Source organism: Lissotriton helveticus, chromosome 4_1 (genome assembly GCF_964261635.1).
Source record: "Lissotriton helveticus chromosome 4_1, aLisHel1.1, whole genome shotgun sequence".
NCBI classification, from domain to species: Eukaryota; Metazoa; Chordata; class Amphibia; order Caudata; family Salamandridae; genus Lissotriton; species Lissotriton helveticus.
In genome coordinates, this window is record NC_136063.1 from 159019731 (window position 1) to 159037688 (window position 17958).

Consider the following 17958-nt stretch of genomic DNA (forward strand, 5'->3'; position numbering starts at 1 on the left):
CTAGCCCGCTGGCTTGTGGCCTTCCGAACGACGCCCGACGACAACACTGCTGCTAGTCTGGTTGCTCCAGACTGGCCCTTGCTTCCCTCCATCGGAGAAGTACCCTGGACCCTCCTGGTCCGGCTAAGACGCCATTTTAGGTCTACCGCGTGGGCCTTGCATTTGCCAAGACTTGTTGCCCAATCCTGGGTCCAGCGACGTCGACAGCAAGAACCTTCGTGGGACAGCTCGCACCTCCATCCTGGTCGCCGACAACGCCTCCTGGTCCGAGAGACTGCAGAGCCCAGCAGCGCCCACTCACCTGACTGCGGTGACTTCGCCCGGTGCCATCCTGGTGCCCACTTAATCACTGGCTAGTGATTCAAGAACTTGGTCCCCTCTGCTTTCAGATTTCCTTCTTCCTTGATCCAGGCTTGGATCCATCGAACTTTTCTTCACTGGTCGCCTGCCAGCAACTTCTTCCTTCCAGGCTCCTGGTCCGGCACGAGGATTCCCGACGTCTTTTCAGACCTATGCAGCTGCAGCCCCTGGGCTAGGTAACTTCGGCACTTCGGTGTCCCAGCATAGCCTCACTATTCAAGGGTCAGGATCCACTGTCGTATTCTCCCTACCAGGTCGGGTTCGCCCGTGAACACTAACTTTGTGAATTCTAGTTTCCATAGACTTTGTCCCGCATCCCGCGTGAGAGTGCACACTCTGCACCCGAGTTCCCTAGGCCTCCTGCTAGTAATCTAAAGGTTCAGTAGTCCAGTCCTAGCGATCCTAAAGCCTCTGAGAATCGTTACTTACCTGCTAGTAATTCGCATTCCACTTTTAGAGTATATGGTTTTTCGTGCCCCTCGGGCATTTGTGTATAACGTGCTAACTTAAGTATTTTCATAAGAGTTTTGTTGTGTGCTTAGCACCCTGTCCTCATAAAGAGTACAGGGTTGTTGTGATTCTAATAAATACATTGTTTATTTTCATAACACTTGTGTGGTGTCCTTTCACTGGGTGTTCAAGGGGTAATGTGATGGTAAAACAGCTGGCTTAACACGCCCTCTAGAGTCTTAGCCTTAGACTGCTCGTATCCATGCTACTAGGATAGCTGGTCTATAAGGTTGACTTACAACCAATCATCAATAAGGGTCGTTTGGACTGATACATAGTGATCACTAGAATAGTGAGCACTGCACATCAGGCCAACTTCTCACATTGGTGGCAGCGGTGGGATTTGAGCTTGCTGTTGTTTTACCACACATGCCCTAAGAATATCTTGTGAAAGATCACATAAGTACTAAAGGTACATATAACTTAGCTTAGAATACTCTGAGTTCTACTGAACCAGCTGTTGTAGCTCCTAGGGCCTAGCACACCCTAAACTACAACTCTAGCAAGGGATCAGTAGGCAAACATATAGTGTAGGTAAGTGCACCACTTACACCTCACTAGAAAAGCATGTCTACCCAGGGAGAATCTACTGAGACTCCCCTGGTCAGTGTTGACCCTCCACAGGTCACTTCAAGATATGCAGCTCTCAGCTTCCAGGAGATGAGACAGATCTGTGTCTCCAGGAAACTGAAGCAGGGGTCTAACCCCACCATTCCCTTTCTGATAGGTCTCTTAGAGACATATGATGCCAGAAAGATTTCTCAGTTACATGAGAATATGCCAGCCTTAGAGGGAACCTCTGGAGATCCAGACCTCCCCAACACTGCCACAGCAGTTGAGGGAGAGGAGGATCAGGAGGAACTCTCTGGGGATGAGGTAGACAAAGGTCTTGAGGTAGTCAGAAGGCTAACCAGGGCCAACTTAGACTTACTTGGGCTAGGATCTGGGGGACCCCCAGTACTAACCCGAAGTGGGCCTAACCTTGGAGTTAGGAGAGATAGATCTCTTTCTAGGGACTCCAATAGATCTCTGCACTCTAATGCCTCTTCTCAGGGGAGAAGAAATCCTCCACAGAGGAGATTTACTTCCCCTCAGAGAAGGGAGCATGAAGCTAGGATGAGACAAGCTGAACTGAGGATTGAAAGGGAAGAACTTGCCCTGGCCAAAGAGAAGCTTGCCTTTGCTAGAGAGCAGCAGATGAGTGGGTTAGCTCCCACTGGTGGCAGCAATCTCCCAAGAGAAAGAGAGAAGGGTTTAGACACTAAACACCTGACTAAAATAGTGCCCCCCTTTAAGCAAGGGGATGATATCCAGAAATGGATGGCTGCTCTGGAGAGGGCCTGCACTGTGCAGTGCATTCCCCAGAGTCCGTGGGCAGCTATACTGTGGCTCTCCTTTGATGGTAAAGGTAGAGATAAGCTCCTCACTACAAGAGTAGAGGATGCTAACAATTACCAGGTCCTGAAGAATACACTGGTTGATGGGTTTGGTTTAACCACTGAGCAGTACAGGTTGCTGTTCAGAGACACCCAGAAAACTCAGTCTCAGGACTGGTCTGACTTTGTGGATTGTGCCACTAAGGCTTTGGAGGGCTGGTTGCTGGGTAGCAAGGTTACAGATTACACAGGATTGTATAATCTAATGATGAGAGAACAAATTTTAAACAATTGTCAGAACCAGTTGCTGCACCAGCACCTTGTTGATTCAGATCTGACCTCTCCCCAAGAATTGGGAAAGAAGGCAGACAAATGGGTCAGGACAAGGATCAAGCAGAACCAGAACCAGGGTGGTCAGAAGAAAGCAGACCAGAAGGGTAATGTCAAGAGTGAACAAAATGACCAGAAGTCTTCACCAGGTCCCCAACAAACCAAAGAGGGTGGGGGTCAGGCTTCCCAGAAGAAGAAGACTCAAGAAGGCCAGTCAAAAAGGTGGTGCCAGTACTGCAAAAGTAAATCTCACTGGTTTAGTGAGTGCACCAAAAGAGGAGGACAAACTCCTGCCACTACAGCCCCTAAGGCAACTGCACCCCCTAGTACAGTCAGTAGTGGTAGTGTACCTCCCAAGGCATTAGTTGGGTTAACCTTGGGTACTGAGGGGTCTGACAACCTAGTTGGCACACTCACTCAGGCTGTCCTTGTCTGTACAGGGGATGTGGATAGGTCCCCTGAGATAAGTCCCAATACTTTGGGCAAATACAGGCAGACACCTTTGATTAATGGCAAAATGGCTCAGGCCTATAGGGACACTTGTGCCAGTGTCACAATGGTGACACCTAACTTTGTGGACCCTGGACAGATCATGCCAGGTACTGATTTCCTGGTGACCAATGCCAGCAATGTCACTACTAGTCATAGTGTGGCAATTGTGGCTTTCTCCTGGGGTGGAGTGAAGGGACAAAAGAAAGTTGTAGTCAGTTCAGACCTCCCAGTTGATTGTTTGTTGGGCAGTGATTTGGAGTCATCCCAATGGTCAGAAGTGGAGCAGAGGACTCACATGGAGATGTTAGGCTTGCCAGCACATGTGCTTGCTGTGACTAGGTCACAGGCCAGACGATGCCCCACTGAACAGGTGCTGGATCCTGAAATTATGGACCAGACACCTTCCAAGAAGAAGAGCAGTAAGGGTAAGGCTTTGCCTTCCCCCTTGCCCCAGGTTGAGGATCAGGTCTCTGAGGAGGCTGATCTGGAAGAGCTGAGGGAAACTGAGCCTAAAGAGCTTGAACTTGATCAAGTTGAGTTTCTGGGCTCAGTGGGACCCTCCAGAGCAGACCTGGGGAAGGAACAGTTGAGCTGCCCTTCCCTTGAACCCCTCAGACAGCAGGCTGCTGCTGAGGCTGCAGGGAATGCCACAGGTGCCCACAGGGTATACTGGGAAGATGGACTCCTGTACTCTGAGTCAAGAGACCCCAAGCCTGGTGCAACCAGGAGGCTGGACATCCCCTTGTCTCTGAGAGGTTTCCTTCTCACCTTGGCCCATGAAATTCCCCTTGCAGGTCATTTAGGTCAGACAAAGACTTGGGACAGGCTTGTCTCACACTTTCACTGGCCCCATATGAATGAGAATACCAAGGAGTTTTGTCGCTCCTGTGTCACTTGCCAAGCCAGTGGTAAGTCAGGTGGCACAACAAAGGCCCCCCTCATACCACTACCTGTGGTGGGGGTTCCCTTTGAAAGAGTGGGGATTGACGTTGTTGGTCCAATGGAACCCCAGACAGCATCAGGGCACAAGTTTATACTGGTGGTGGTGGACCATGCCACCAGGTATCCTGAAGCTATTCCCCTGAGGACCACCACAGCTCCTGTGGTGGCAAGAGCCCTAGTTGGAGTGTTCTCCAGAGTGGGTTTTCCAAAGGAGGTCGTTTCTGACAGAGGTACAAACTTCATGTCAGGATATCTGACTGCAATGTGGAAGGAGTGTGGTGTGAACTACAAGTTCACCACACCCTACCACCCACAATGCAATGGGCTTGTTGAGAGATTCAACAGGACCCTGAAAGGGATGATTCATGGACTACCTGAAACTCTTAGGAGAAGATGGGATGTCCTGATCCCCTGCCTCTTGTTTGCTTACAGAGAGGTCCCACAGAAGGGGGTTGGCTACAGCCCTTTTGAGCTTCTGTATGGACATCCTGTAAGAGGACCCCTGTGTTTGGTGAAGGAAGGATGGGAGAGACCTCTCAAAAAGCCTGCAACCAACATAGTGGACTATGTACTTGGTCTCCGCTCCAGGATGGCTGAGTATATGGAAAAGGCATCCAAAAACCTTGAGGCCAGCCAAGAACTTCAAAAAGCTTGGCATGACCAAAAGGCTGTTCTGACTGTGTACCAGCCAGGACAGAAGGTGTGGGTGCTGGAGCCAGTGGCCCCAGCAGCTCTGAAAGACAAATGGTCTGGGCCCCACACCATCATTGAGCAAAAGGGAGAGGTTACCTACTTGGTGGACCTTGGAACTCCCAGGAGCCCTCTCAGAGTGCTCCATGTTAACAGGCTCAAGGCATATGTTGACAGGAAGGACATGAGCTTGCTCATGGCCACAGATGAGGGACAGGAGGAAGAGAGTGACCCTCTCCCAGACCTGCTCACTCAGAATCCTGATGATGGATCAGTTGATGGTGTTGTCTTTTGTGGCAGCCTCACTGAACATCAGCAACAGGATTGCAGGCAAGTTCTGCAATCCTTCAGACATATGTTCTCTCTGACACCCAGCCAAACTGATTGGTGTACCCATGATGTTGACACTGGAGACAGTCTGCCTGTCAAGAGTAAAATCTACAGACAGCCTGATCATGTTAGAGACTGCATCAAAACTGAAGTGCAGAAAATGTTGGAACTGGGAGTCATTGAGCCCTCAGATAGCCCTTGGGCTAGCCCAGTAGTTCTAGTGCCAAAGCCTCACACCCAGGGTGGTAAGAGAGAGATGAGGTTTTGCGTAGACTACAGAGGCCTCAATGCAGTCACTAAGACTGATGCCCACCCAATACCAAGAGCAGATGAACTTATAGATAGATTGGCTTATGCCAACTTCTTAAGTACATTTGATTTGACAGCTGGGTATTGGCAAATCAGGTTAGCTGAGGAAGCCAAACCCAATACAGCATTTTCTACCCCTGGAGGGCATTATCAATTTGTGGTAATGCCCTTTGGATTGAAAAATGCGCCTGCCACCTTCCAAAGGTTGGTGAATCAAGTCCTCACTGGGCTGGATGACTTCTGTGCAGCATATCTGGACGATATTGCTGTCTTTAGCTCCACCTGGGAGGATCACCTGGTCCACCTAAGGAAAGTGTTAGAGGCTCTGCAAAAGGCAGGCCTCACTATCAAGGCCACAAAGTGCCAGATAGGGCAGACACAGGTTGTATACCTGGGCCACCTTGTAGGTGGAGGCCAGGTTCAGCCACTGGAGAGTAAGATACAGGCCATCAAGGACTGGACTCCTCCAATCACCCAGACTCAAGTTCGAGCTTTCTTGGGCCTGACTGGGTACTATAGGAAGTTTGTCAGAAATTATGGGTCCATAGTGACCCCTCTTAATGACCTGACAAGCAAGAAGATGCCAAAGAAAGTTCAGTGGACAGCAAGCTGTCAGAAAGCATTCAATGACCTAAAGCAGGCCATGTGCACAGCACCTATCCTAAAGAGTCCAGATTACTCCAAGCCATTCATTGTCCAAACAGATGCTTCTGAGTTGGGTGTGGGGGCTGTTCTGTCTCAACTGAATTTTGATGGTAATGATCAGCCTATTGCTTTCATTAGTAGAAGGTTGACACCCAGAGAGAAAAATTGGTCAGCTATTGAGAGGGAGGCCTTTGCTGTGGTCTGGGCCCTGAAGAAGCTGAGGGCCTACTTGTTTGGCACTCACTTCACCATTCAGACAGACCATAAGCCCCTCTTGTGGCTAAATCAGATGAAGGGTGAAAACCCCAAACTGCTTAGGTGGTCCATTTCCCTACAGGGGATGGATTTTACAGTGGAGCATAGACCTGGTACTGATCACAGCAATGCTGATGGGCTCTCCAGGTATTTCCACTTAGAGCAAGAAGACTCACCTGGTCAAGGTTAGTTTATTGTCCCAAAGTTTGGGGGGGGGGTCATGTAGGAGAGTAGGGTCTGCAATCCTATGATCACCCAGATTTTTGCTTTTTGCTGCACTGGTTTACGACTTTCCCTGGCTGTGGGCCTGCTAATCAGACCCACAGCCTAGCTGTTCTCTCTATCCAAATTGTACTCAGGTACTGAATTGGCACTGGGCCCTCTCCAAGTCCCTGTACCCAGGGCTGAGGTGTACCCAGGAGTCTCCCAGGGGCTGAAGCATGTATTATGCCACCCCTGGGCTGACTAACTAAACTGACACAACTGGCTGCACGACAGCTGGGGCAAGGTGGTGTACTCACCCTTTGCTTTAGATATAGTATACCTATATCTAACCCTAAAATGGACACACAGATCTCCTATCAGTCACTCCTATGGCAGGCCTTAACAATCCTGAAGGCAGAGTGCTTGGAATCGTGTGAGATGGTGCTCTGGCATGAGCTGAGCCTGTCTGCGGCTTTCGGGATCTATCCCTTAGCCGTTTCCATGATATCGCATACCATATACTCTTAAGTGCATTATAATCCTCGCGGTTAAATGCCAACTCTGGTATCGCTTTATCAAAACATGTCGAGTAAGGTGTCATACGAATTGGAATACTAACCCCTCGCCAATTCTGGCGACGGGGTTAGCATTCCACCCTTCTAGAGGGACACGACATGCATGTAACCTATAACCCGGTTAAAAGTCAGACAGAGCCTTAGCATCCACAAAATGGATGCTGCCACCGAGACACAAGTCTGCCCTCCTGCTGCTGGGAGTCCTCCCAGAGCAGGAGATAAGGACAAAGGGTTTCCTGCCAGGGGCGGTGCCAGCACCGTCCCAGACAGGGTTTTGTGTATTGTAGGTAGGCAGGGCTTCAGAGGAAGGTGACTGCACGTGGCACCCCGGTGCTCACTGTGCATAGGCTGGCTTAAACCAGTTCCAGGGACACTCCAGACCCTGTGCTGGGGAAAAGCCCGCCAAAGAAGTGGGTGTAACCACCCCCGTCCTGGTCCCACCCCTAGGGCAGGACTTAGTCGCGTGCCAGCCCCCTTTTCCAAGATAAAGTTAGAGACTGGCCCCCTTCCAAATCAGATCATCTTTGGAATCAAGATACCACTTTCCTCGAAAGGACTTCACGATTTCTTCCTCAAGATTCTCCCTTGTGGCTAAGGAGTAGTCACCCTGCATCCGCAGGCACCATCTAAGAACACTGCGGTCTGCTGCACGTCCTTCCTCCGGAATCCGACTGCCCAGCTCGACGAGACCCGGCTTCCCTGGCACCTCTGACCTCTACCCACCTCTACAGCACAGCTGAGAACCGTGGGTGCGACGAGACCTCGAGGGACCGGCCATCGCCAAGACTGCACGACTTCTGCACAGCAAGCCCACCGAGTAATTTCCTGGTGAGTGCTTTGGGGTCCGAGAAGCCCCCGCCCTGAGCAGCTCCAGCACCGAAGAGCAGCCCCCCAGCATCTCCACGATCGGCGTGGGGCCCTTCTGCTTTTTGCTGCTCACCGCGTTGTTTGGCTACTAGCCCGCTGGCTTGTGGCCTTCCGAACGACGCCCGACGACAACACTGCTGCTAGTCTGGTTGCTCCAGACTGGCCCTTGCTTCCCTCCATCGGAGAAGTACCCTGGACCCTCCTGGTCCGGCTAAGACGCCATTTTAGGTCTACCGCGTGGGCCTTGCATCTGCCAAGACTTGTTGCCCAATCCTGGGTCCAGCGACGTCGACAGCAAGAACCTTCGTGGGACAGCTCGCACCTCCATCCTGGTCGCCGACAACGCCTCCTGGTCCGAGAGACTGCAGAGCCCAGCAGCGCCCACTCACCTGACTGCGGTGGCTTCGCCCGGTGCCATCCTGGTGCCCACTTAATCACTGGCTAGTGATTCAAGAACTTGGTCCCCTCTGCTTTCAGGTTTCCTTCTTCCTTGATCCAGGCTTGGATCCATCGAACTTTTCTTCACTGGTCGCCTGCCAGCAACTTCTTCCTTCCAGGCTCCTGGTCCGGCACGAGGATTCCCGACGTCTTTTCAGACCTATGCAGCTGCAGCCCCTGGGCTAGGTAACTTCGGCACTTCGGTGTCCCAGCATAGCCTCACTATTCAAGGGTCAGGATCCACTGTCGTTTTCTCCCTACCAGGTCGGGTTCGCCCGTGAACACTAACTTTGTGAATTCTAGTTTCCATAGACTTTGTCCCGCATCCCGCGTGAGAGTGCACACTCTGCACCCGAGTTCCCTAGGCCTCCTGCTAGTAATCTAAAGGTTCAGTAGTCCAGTCCTAGCGATCCCAAAGCCTCTGAGAATCGTTACTTACCTGCTAGTAATTCGCATTCCACTTTTAGAGTATATGGTTTTTCGTGCCCCTCGGGCATTTGTGTATAACGTGCTAACTTAAGTATTTTCATAAGAGTTTTGTTGTGTGCTTAGCACCCTGTCCTCATAAAGAGTACAGGGTTGTTGTGATTCTAATAAATACATTGTTTATTTTCATAACACTTGTGTGGTGTCCTTTCACTGGGTGTTCAAGGGGTAATGTGATGGTAAAACAGCTGGCTTAACACGCCCTCTAGAGTCTTAGCCTTAGACTGCTCGTATCCATGCTACTAGGATAGCTGGTCTATAAGGTTGACTTACAACCAATCATCAATAAGGGTCGTTTGGACTGATACATAGTGATCACTAGAATAGTGAGCACTGCACATCAGGCCAACTTCTCACACATACCCATGCATTTGTGTATAAAATTGCACTGCCAGCACCATTACCAGGAACCAAGGGCATTATAACTAATGTATGTATTAGGTCAGGAATGGTACAGACACTCTCCAGTGTGTGGGTGAGAGGCCTATGGGTTTTGGATACTGTGACTTGCATTGTATTCGTTGAGTTTGGGTTCCGATTAAGACAGATCATCATCATCATGTGCAATTGACTAAAGACAGACTTTGAGATCCTTGCCTCACTCTTAAGTGATACAGAATTCTCCAAGTGGGTCCATATACACACATCTATCCAACAGTGGCTTGTATGTCATTTGTCCAGTCAAGCTTGCTGTAACAGCTAGCCACAACTGTTCACGAGGGAACAGCACCACCTCAGCAGTCTTCGAAGCCAATATGTGGCACTGGATTTTCTGTTTTTGTGAGGGAATGTCAAAAGGTTCTACTCCACACTTAGCAAAGTTAATATCCCAGCACCTATATAAATGTGTACCCCCAAAACTGCATTTGTGTTGTCTCGGACAATACCACACAGCGAATGATATTTGTCTGATAGTAAAAGTGCAGAGACACCATATCACAGGCCCATTCCAATACCATCGGGACTGTCTCCGATCTCCTTTTCTAGACTTTGCATAGGAAGCTGCCTATGTAGCAATGACAGGACACACAGATCACTAGAATGCAGAAGCTGAGGGTTGGTCAGTACAGAAGTGTAAGCCATTAAAATTCAAATGAGATGTCCATGTGTGAGTCAAATCAGGAGATCACGGTGAACATACACGTACTTTGGTCTCCAATTCACTTATTTCTGTATAGTGTGATCAGAGGAGAAAAAAGTCTGCCCTTACCTCATGTAATTATGTGTCTCGTTCTGATGTGTACAACCACTACATTATTATTTGTCTTACATTTCAGTGGGCTTAGCTGGCCAAGAGGACCTAGACCAGGACACGGTTCGGAGCAGGACAGCGTTGCGGCACTAGAGGCCATGACCTCTCTCCGCGACTGATAAGGAGGAGGGACATTCTACATCAGGAGGCAAGGGAATTATGCCCACCTAGACTGAGCAGAAAGACACCTCTGGTGCTTCGGAACTGGTGGAGGCTGAGGACATTGAAGGGAGGAGGGGGTGAAGAACTGGACATCTCTGGCCAGGTGGGGAGGAGATCAACTGTCCCCCTGACCAATCATTACTTTTGTTTGGCGAGGTGTCCCCAGGGCAGGCCACAACACAACCTGGGCCTGCCATCAGCCCCACACTGACTTCAGAGGCCCCCACTCCATCTGGGTCTCCAGCTGCATCCCCTGCAACTAGTCCACCTCCAAGTGGCTGCCACAACATAGGCTCCAACCCAATACACCACAACCCTCATGTTCTACCCAAACCCCTCTCTGTACTGTAACTCCTGTGGCTGCACCCCAGGAAGTGATTGGGGTAAGTGAGGGTCTGCTAGACATGTCCTCGAAACATGCAGCAGATCTGCAATGATGTACGTATGATGTAAGAGGAAGTCGCAAGATCTATGGCCACCCTCACTGCCAGTGTCACTTCCTTGGGTACAGGCATGTTCTGTCCTAGCCAATCATCCCTCCCAAACCACCCTTCATGTTTCTCCCCGTACTTTGCCCCACACTGTATCTCCCCCATACTTCTCGTGTCTTCCAACCCATATGGGACCGGGTCCTGCACCGGCCAGCCAGGAGCGCGCTTCGGACCCAGTGGATCTGAACATTGTGGAGATTAAGGATGACCAGAAAGACAGTTGACCTGTTGGACTCCTAATTTGTTTTGGACACTTATTTCCTTTGTCACTTGTATATAGACTGGTTCCGCTGACACTTCTTGACATGTTTTGTTTATGTTGCCCCCCTTCCAAGTCCCTTGTCCTTTCTGTAGTAAGAACATTATTTGTTTACCTTTCTCCCTTCCAAACGGACTGTTTTTTTAAATCATCTCATAAACTTTATTTTGATTCATACTTTCTCTATCTTGTTTACTTCATTGTGAATCTTGGAGTTCAAAGTATGAAAGAAATAAGAAGTAGTGAGGCACACTGGTAGATAAGTGTAATTAATCAACATAATTGTTGATTTCTTGCTCTGGTGCACATGTGTATCTCCCTCCGACCTAGGGGAGTAAATTCAATATCACATGCTGCACTAGGTAAACCTTAATTAGTGTCCCCACGTTGCACTCAAAGTATGGACATATATCCTGGGATCAGTTATTTGCTCTGCCCGTGATAGCTTTTTGCACTGATGGGGTTACACCTTTACATGTGTCACTCACACATATTCAGCCTCACATTTCTAGCCCACCACAAGGGTAACTATTTGGCCATCAGTACATAACACACAACTTAGTCTTGACTTGTGAGGAGATTAATATTTTATTTACACATATGGCAGGATTACATATTTGCCAAGTGATCAAGGGGGATTGTGCTTGCGACTTCGCAGAGATGGTAGTGAGGATCGCTGTGAGTGTATCTGTGTTGTCGCAGAGGTGCAGGGTAGTGTGGTGCATCTGGCTGTACAGTGGGAAGTTCCTGGGCAGGGGCTGATGGTGTCTGTACAGTTGATGGGGTGCTTGGACAGGGGGTGTATGTGCAGGTGGGGGCAGTGCCTGGACAGGGGGTGGTGGTGGATGGTCAGGTGGGGGAGTGGCTGGACGGGGCTGGTAATGGATGTGCAGGTGGGAGGAGTGCCTGGAAAGGGGGTGGTGATGGATGTGCAGGTAGGGGTAGTGCCTGGACAGGGGGTGGTGGTGGATGTGTACTCTTGCTGCGAGCCGGTACAGTTTGTGGTACAGGTGTGTGGGTGTGATGTGCTGCAGGCAGATGTGATGGCTCCTCTACCTGCGTTGACCTTGAAGGGAGACTTTGAATCAGTTTCATATTCCCTCCATCATCATGGCCAAGGCATGGTGTATTGCACTCTCTTCCCTATGGATGGATATGATGTCATTGATCTTCTTGGACATGTCTTGCCAAGATCTATTCATCCTGTCCAGCACCTGGGTTAGTCTGTCCACCACCTGAAGGAGTTGCCACATGTCGTGCAGGGTCTCTGACATGTCTGACAGGGTAGCCCCTATGACATGAATGTCCTGCTTGACATCAGCCTGCTGTTGGAAGAAGTCCTCCTCCCATCGGTCACCATGGCCATCTGCTAGCCCTCTCTCCAGGGGACGGCCATGGATAAGACTGCCAGGGCCACCTGTAGGAGGGAGGGTGGCAGTTTGTAGTCTGTGGACAGGAGATTGATGCCCAATGGATACCTGCACCACACGAGGGGTGGTACCGCCCTCAGATGGTGGAGAGAATGCCTTACACTGTATAGGGAGGAGTGTGTAGGGGAACCACAACACCTGTCCTGGATGTGAGGGAGTGATGTCTGTGTTGGGGTGTGTGTGATCTGTGGTGGGTTAGCGCAGTGCTGAGGACAGGCAAGCTTAGGTTTTGGAAGCTGAGGCACTTTGCTGAGTGGAGGGAGCGTGGCTTTGCCAAATTTGGCCAGTGTAAAAAATGTTCTGGCCAGGGCGTCTGAATCCTCATCCTCTGTGAGGAGGGACAGATAGTCTCCCTCATCCTCAAATTCTACAGCCTCCTCAGATACTTCCTCTTCTTCCTCCTCTTGCACAGTGCTTGCAGCCAACATTGCTGCTAGCAGGAGTGGTGGATTCTCCCCTTCAAATGCCCGTTGCCCAGCACTGGAGGAAGGTCCATTCTCCCTATCGTCCTCATCACCTGGAAGACAGAGGTTGCAACAGGATAAGAAATTGACCTAGTATGAGATGTGGTGCAACACAATGGTTGATTCTACTGTACTTTGCATCAACAGATGATGTACATGTGACCTGGTTTGGGTACACCTACACTTGACGGCACACACATCACTGAGGTGTTAAATGGAGATGTACAATGCACAAGCAAACTCACCAGCTCTAGCCACAGCTCTGTGTTGCTTTGCGATCCCCCCTGATGTCAACTGCTTAACCTGGCTCCTCATAGGTGTAGCTGAGGAAGCGGTTCCCAATCCGGCAGCTGGAGAGGGTAGTGACACCATACTCAATGATCTGCATTACTAATTTGCAAACAGGCACATATAGAATAGAAGTGGCATTTATAAAGCGCATGGCTATCCATGGGCATCCCAGCGCTGGAAGTAGGAAGAGGCAGATGAAGCTTATCTGGGGAACAGCCAGGTTTTCATCAGCTTCCGAAAAGTCAAATGATTGGATTCTTTCCGTAACTGGAGAGGAAGAGAATTCCAAAGCTTGGCGACCTCCGCTTCTAGTTCTTCTGATCCTTGGTACAAGAGCCAAGTGTAGTTCGTCCGATCTTAGGGGCCTGTTGGCTTGATAGGGTTTGACTAATGGGGAGATAATCTTTGGTCCGTTCCCTCCAAGCAGTTTGTGAGCAATATAAAGTGCTTTAAAACTGATTCTCTCCTGAATGGGGAGCCAGTGTAAGGCTTTTAAGGCAGGTTTAGCAGACTGTTGGTAGGGAATTCCCATAAGGGTTCTTGCCGTACTGTTCTGAAGCCCAGAAAGTACCGCCTCTGGGGCGCCCAAGTAAAGTGCAATGCTAAAGTCCAACCGTGACAAAATGAGTGCTTGGACAGCCATTTTCCTACCCTGGAAAGTAAGTAGGGGCAGCACTTTACGAAGCATTCTGAGCAAGTTGAAACAGAAGGCAACCACCTTTCTGACTTGGACTTTGAGGGTAAGGTCTGAGTCCAACCAGAACCCCAAACTCTTTATATTTGCTTTAGGGGCAGGCGCTGATCCCATTACCATCGGCCACATCTCCATTGGTTCTTAACCTCATATATTATACTGTCACTTATATAGGATACGGTTGAAGGGGGAGGCAAGCTGAATTCAACATTCCACTAGGATCCCACGTTGTGGGAAAGTGTAGAAGCTTGGATGGTTGCCGCCTACTCTGGTTTTGTGTTGTACATTTCAGCCACCAGATATATATATATTTCACTTCCTCAAAATCCACCTTAGCAGCCCATACACCCCTCACAAAACAACACAACTGGCATCAGTGCAACCCTCTTCCAGACAAATTTCAATACATGTTGTGCCTTGTGATTTTCCTTGAGAGTTTTCATATCATTGACTTACTACCCAGTTGTAGCTACTCCACTTCATATGACGCAATATACGGTCCGATTCACAAAGGTAATATTAGACAAAAGTCTAACTTTATGACTTTAGGTATTCACAAAGGGCATTTACTACTCGTAAATGCCCTTTATGAATACTGAAGTCGTACAGTTCGACTTTCGTTACTCACAAAGGGCATTTACTGCTCATAAATGCCCTTTGTGAATACCGAAAGTGGTAAAGTTAGACTTTTGTCCAATTTTACCTTTGTGAATCGGGCCCATAGTCTTTCATGTACATACTGCACTCACTTGTCATACATTTAGTGTCTTCCATTTACTAACCACCATGCGGTGATATGGTATGTGGTAAAATGCCATATGCAGGCATATTGTGATGAAGGACAACAGTGATGTAGAACAAATACAACATACTGCGGACATTGAAGCCAGATTTCATGAGCATTCTGGTATATAATTCTTGGGTTAACTTACCATGGTCCCGCACCTGCCCAGTGCGTGGTCCCTGAACAGGTGTCACAACCAACCTTGCAGCAGATGTCACTGTGGGTACTGGAATCCGTGACGACATCATTGGACCTACAAAGATATGTGTGTATGCTAGTTAACATTCCATCTGCCACATGTGATGCACTAGATTTCAGACACAAAAGATAATATCATCAGTGATCCCATGCTCAACTTTTAATGGCCCCACTGCCTAAAAGCCACAACTATTCAGTTTAGACCACAACAATTCCAAAAGGAGAGTCCACTTAATTGTTTGTTTCCGTCCCAAAATCAGGCAATCCAGTGTTAACAAATGTAGCTAGCTGGGCTGACTGGACAATGTCATGAAATGGTAAATCGATGAAAGTTTGATACTGGACGCATTCTTAAGGCTCCTGACAATTAAATCTCACTTCTTGTTCATCATTGTTATATTTGTTCACATTAGATTCCCAGATTTTGGGACGGAAACTAAACAATATATCCTTTTGGATTTGTTGTGGCATTCAATTCCAGAGTTCAGTTCACAGTTCAGGCACTGTTGCTAGAATACATGTAATGGGCCCAAATCACAAAGGTATACTGAGCCAAAATATTTTATTGTACGACTTTTGTTATTCATATAGGGCATTTACTACTCGTATATGTCCTTACTGAATACCAAAAGTCATAAAGTTAAGCTTTCATCTCCGGTTACCTTTGTGAATCGGGCCCTATATGTCCATCTGTTGTCTGCTGACAATGTAGGCTTTTTGACTCTCTCCTGACCGGTTTTACCTATCAGTTTGTGAGGGTGGTATGGCTTGCTCAGGATGATGTAGTTTCCTTCTAGCAGATGCAGGGAGATCTGCTACTGTGGTTGACTACTCTGTCTGAATGTGTCAATAGGGGAGAACATGGAAAAGTCAGCAAAGCAAAAATGGACATGTGCAACTGGTCATAAATTTCCTCGAAACTTCTACATGCTAACAGTAATGCTAAGTGCCGCAGCAGCTGGTGCAGGTAGGAGCAGTGTGTGTGGGGGGGTGGGGGGGTTGTGGGGGGTATGGCAGGGGGAAATCGACAGAATTGGGAAACTCAGGGGCATATTCTCAATAAAGTGGCGAAGCTTATCGTTAAGCCAAGAAGGCTAACAAATCGCTTCATCACTTTAGAGATGCAGGGTTTCACCATATTCACTAGAATATGGTTCAGCCCATGCGGGTCCCCTGCACTGGCGCTAACTTTAGCTGCCTAGTGCAAATGCCCTTGCACCATAGTGCAAGGGTGCCTGTGTTGAGGGAAAGATAGTTTATGTGGGGGAAGTCCCCCTTCCTACACATATATAATCTTTAAATGCCGTTTTGTAACTTCTATGTATGCTGCTTAATGCATCACACATAGAATTTGCAAAACGGCATTTTTTAAATGATTGTTTATGTGCAGGAAGGAGTACCTTCCTACACATAAACAATCATAGACAATTTGCTGTTTCTATGTGTGCTGCACAAGGCAGCACACATGGAAACAGCAAAAACGAGGAGAAATTGAGCATTTTCCCTCGTTTTGCCTGTTTAAGACCAGATTTTTTGTCCTAATTTTGGCGCTGCCTCCTATTCACGCTGCCCTTGTAAATAGGAGGCAGCATCAAAATCAATTGGGGTTGCAGTGGATCGCCCACCACAACACACATTGCCCTCACCTTTCACGCTAAATGCAGCATGAAAAGGTGCCTTATTTACAAGGCAGCATTAAGCCACGTTAAGTGGCTTAATGCTACCTTGTAAATAGGGCGAGGCCCCTATCGCCCTGCGATAGGAGCTGGTAAATATGCCCCTAAATGTTTTGGAAATAATGATTCACTCACCTTGTGCTCGCGATACCGCAAGTATAAGTTAAGTGGTTTTGTTTGTTAATTTTATTTTATTTGACCTATTACGCTGTCTGTTGATTTCACCCTGCCCCGCACCACCTCCCACGGCTCTTGACTGCCCCTGCCTCAGCTGGCTAAGTGAAAGGGGCACTTTCTCAGTTGCTACTTACCAGTGTTAGATATATACAGCAGCAGTACTGGGCCCATGTGTTTGTTACTGGGAATGGGTTTTGCCATTTTTATCTAAAAGGATTCTGGGACTTGTGGTGCAATGTACAGAAGGAGACACACAAGGCTCTGACTCACTACTTGTTGTACATACTTTGACAACTTCCTTAATCACAATTGGGGTGCAACGCCCAGAGTCAATTTATTTACATGTTCTTGTTATCACATTTACCTGGAGCCACATTGCCGTCAACCCGCACATGTAACCCATGGAGCATGTTGGGGTGCATTGTTTTTAGGACATCCTCCCAAAGTGTGGTGAGACAGAGGCGGAATCCGGATTGTACACCAGGGAGAACCTGGCTACCTCAATCCTGGCACACTTCTCCTTCACCCGCCTCTTTTCATCCTGCCACTTCTTCTTGATGTCAGTGACAGTGCGCACATCCTCCCCCAACGCTGTGACTGCAGTGGCTAAATGCTGTCATAGAGCTGCCTTATGTGCGACACTGGTACTGTAAGGGGGAAAACCATGGAGCTGTTTGTGGTGCCTCACAATTAACTCCAAGATCATGTTGGTTTCCTCATCTGTGTAATTGTTCCTCCTCTGGTGAAGCATTTTACGGTTGTGATGTGCAGAGCAGGCAAGACGGAACTCTGTGGACAAACCTGTTCCTTGTTTGTGTGCTGCTATTATATGGTTTGTGAGCTGGTTTTGCATGGGGTGTTAAGTGACTTCATCTGATCCAAGGAGAGGGGATGGTAAGCACTTGCACAGATGTTTAGCATTGAATACAACGATCATCCGGCCCTGGCGTGGAGATTCCGGCCCGGGTGTGGAAAATCTGGCCCGGGTGCGGACTTAAAGATACGAGTCGGAAATGAGTTTTGTGAATAGCAAAAGTCGAAAGTGACTTCTATGAATGCCAAAAGTCGTAAAGGTAGACTTTTGTCTCGGATTACCTTTATGAATTGATCCAAATGTTTTTAATGCTCCTGATTAACCAAAGAGACTGATTAGTGGCATAGAAAGAAAAAAAACACACCTCATTCAGAGGGAAGGAAACGAGAACTCACCCAGTCATGCTTGTGAACTGTAGAGGTAGGAGAGCCGGTGAGAGCTCGAGCCAGGCTCGATT

General features: G+C 48.6%; 1 long non-coding RNA gene across 1 annotated transcript in view; it reads left to right on the forward strand.

Annotated features, from left to right (window-relative positions):
• LOC144827082 (uncharacterized) overlaps positions 1-11150 on the forward strand; it is a 28405-nt gene extending 17255 nt beyond the window's left edge. The window contains exon 2 of the long non-coding RNA XR_013610018.1: positions 10087-11150. This is a non-coding gene — a long non-coding RNA (uncharacterized LOC144827082). The remainder of the gene's footprint in view (positions 1-10086) is intronic.
• The last annotated feature ends 6808 nt before the right edge of the window (positions 11151-17958 follow it).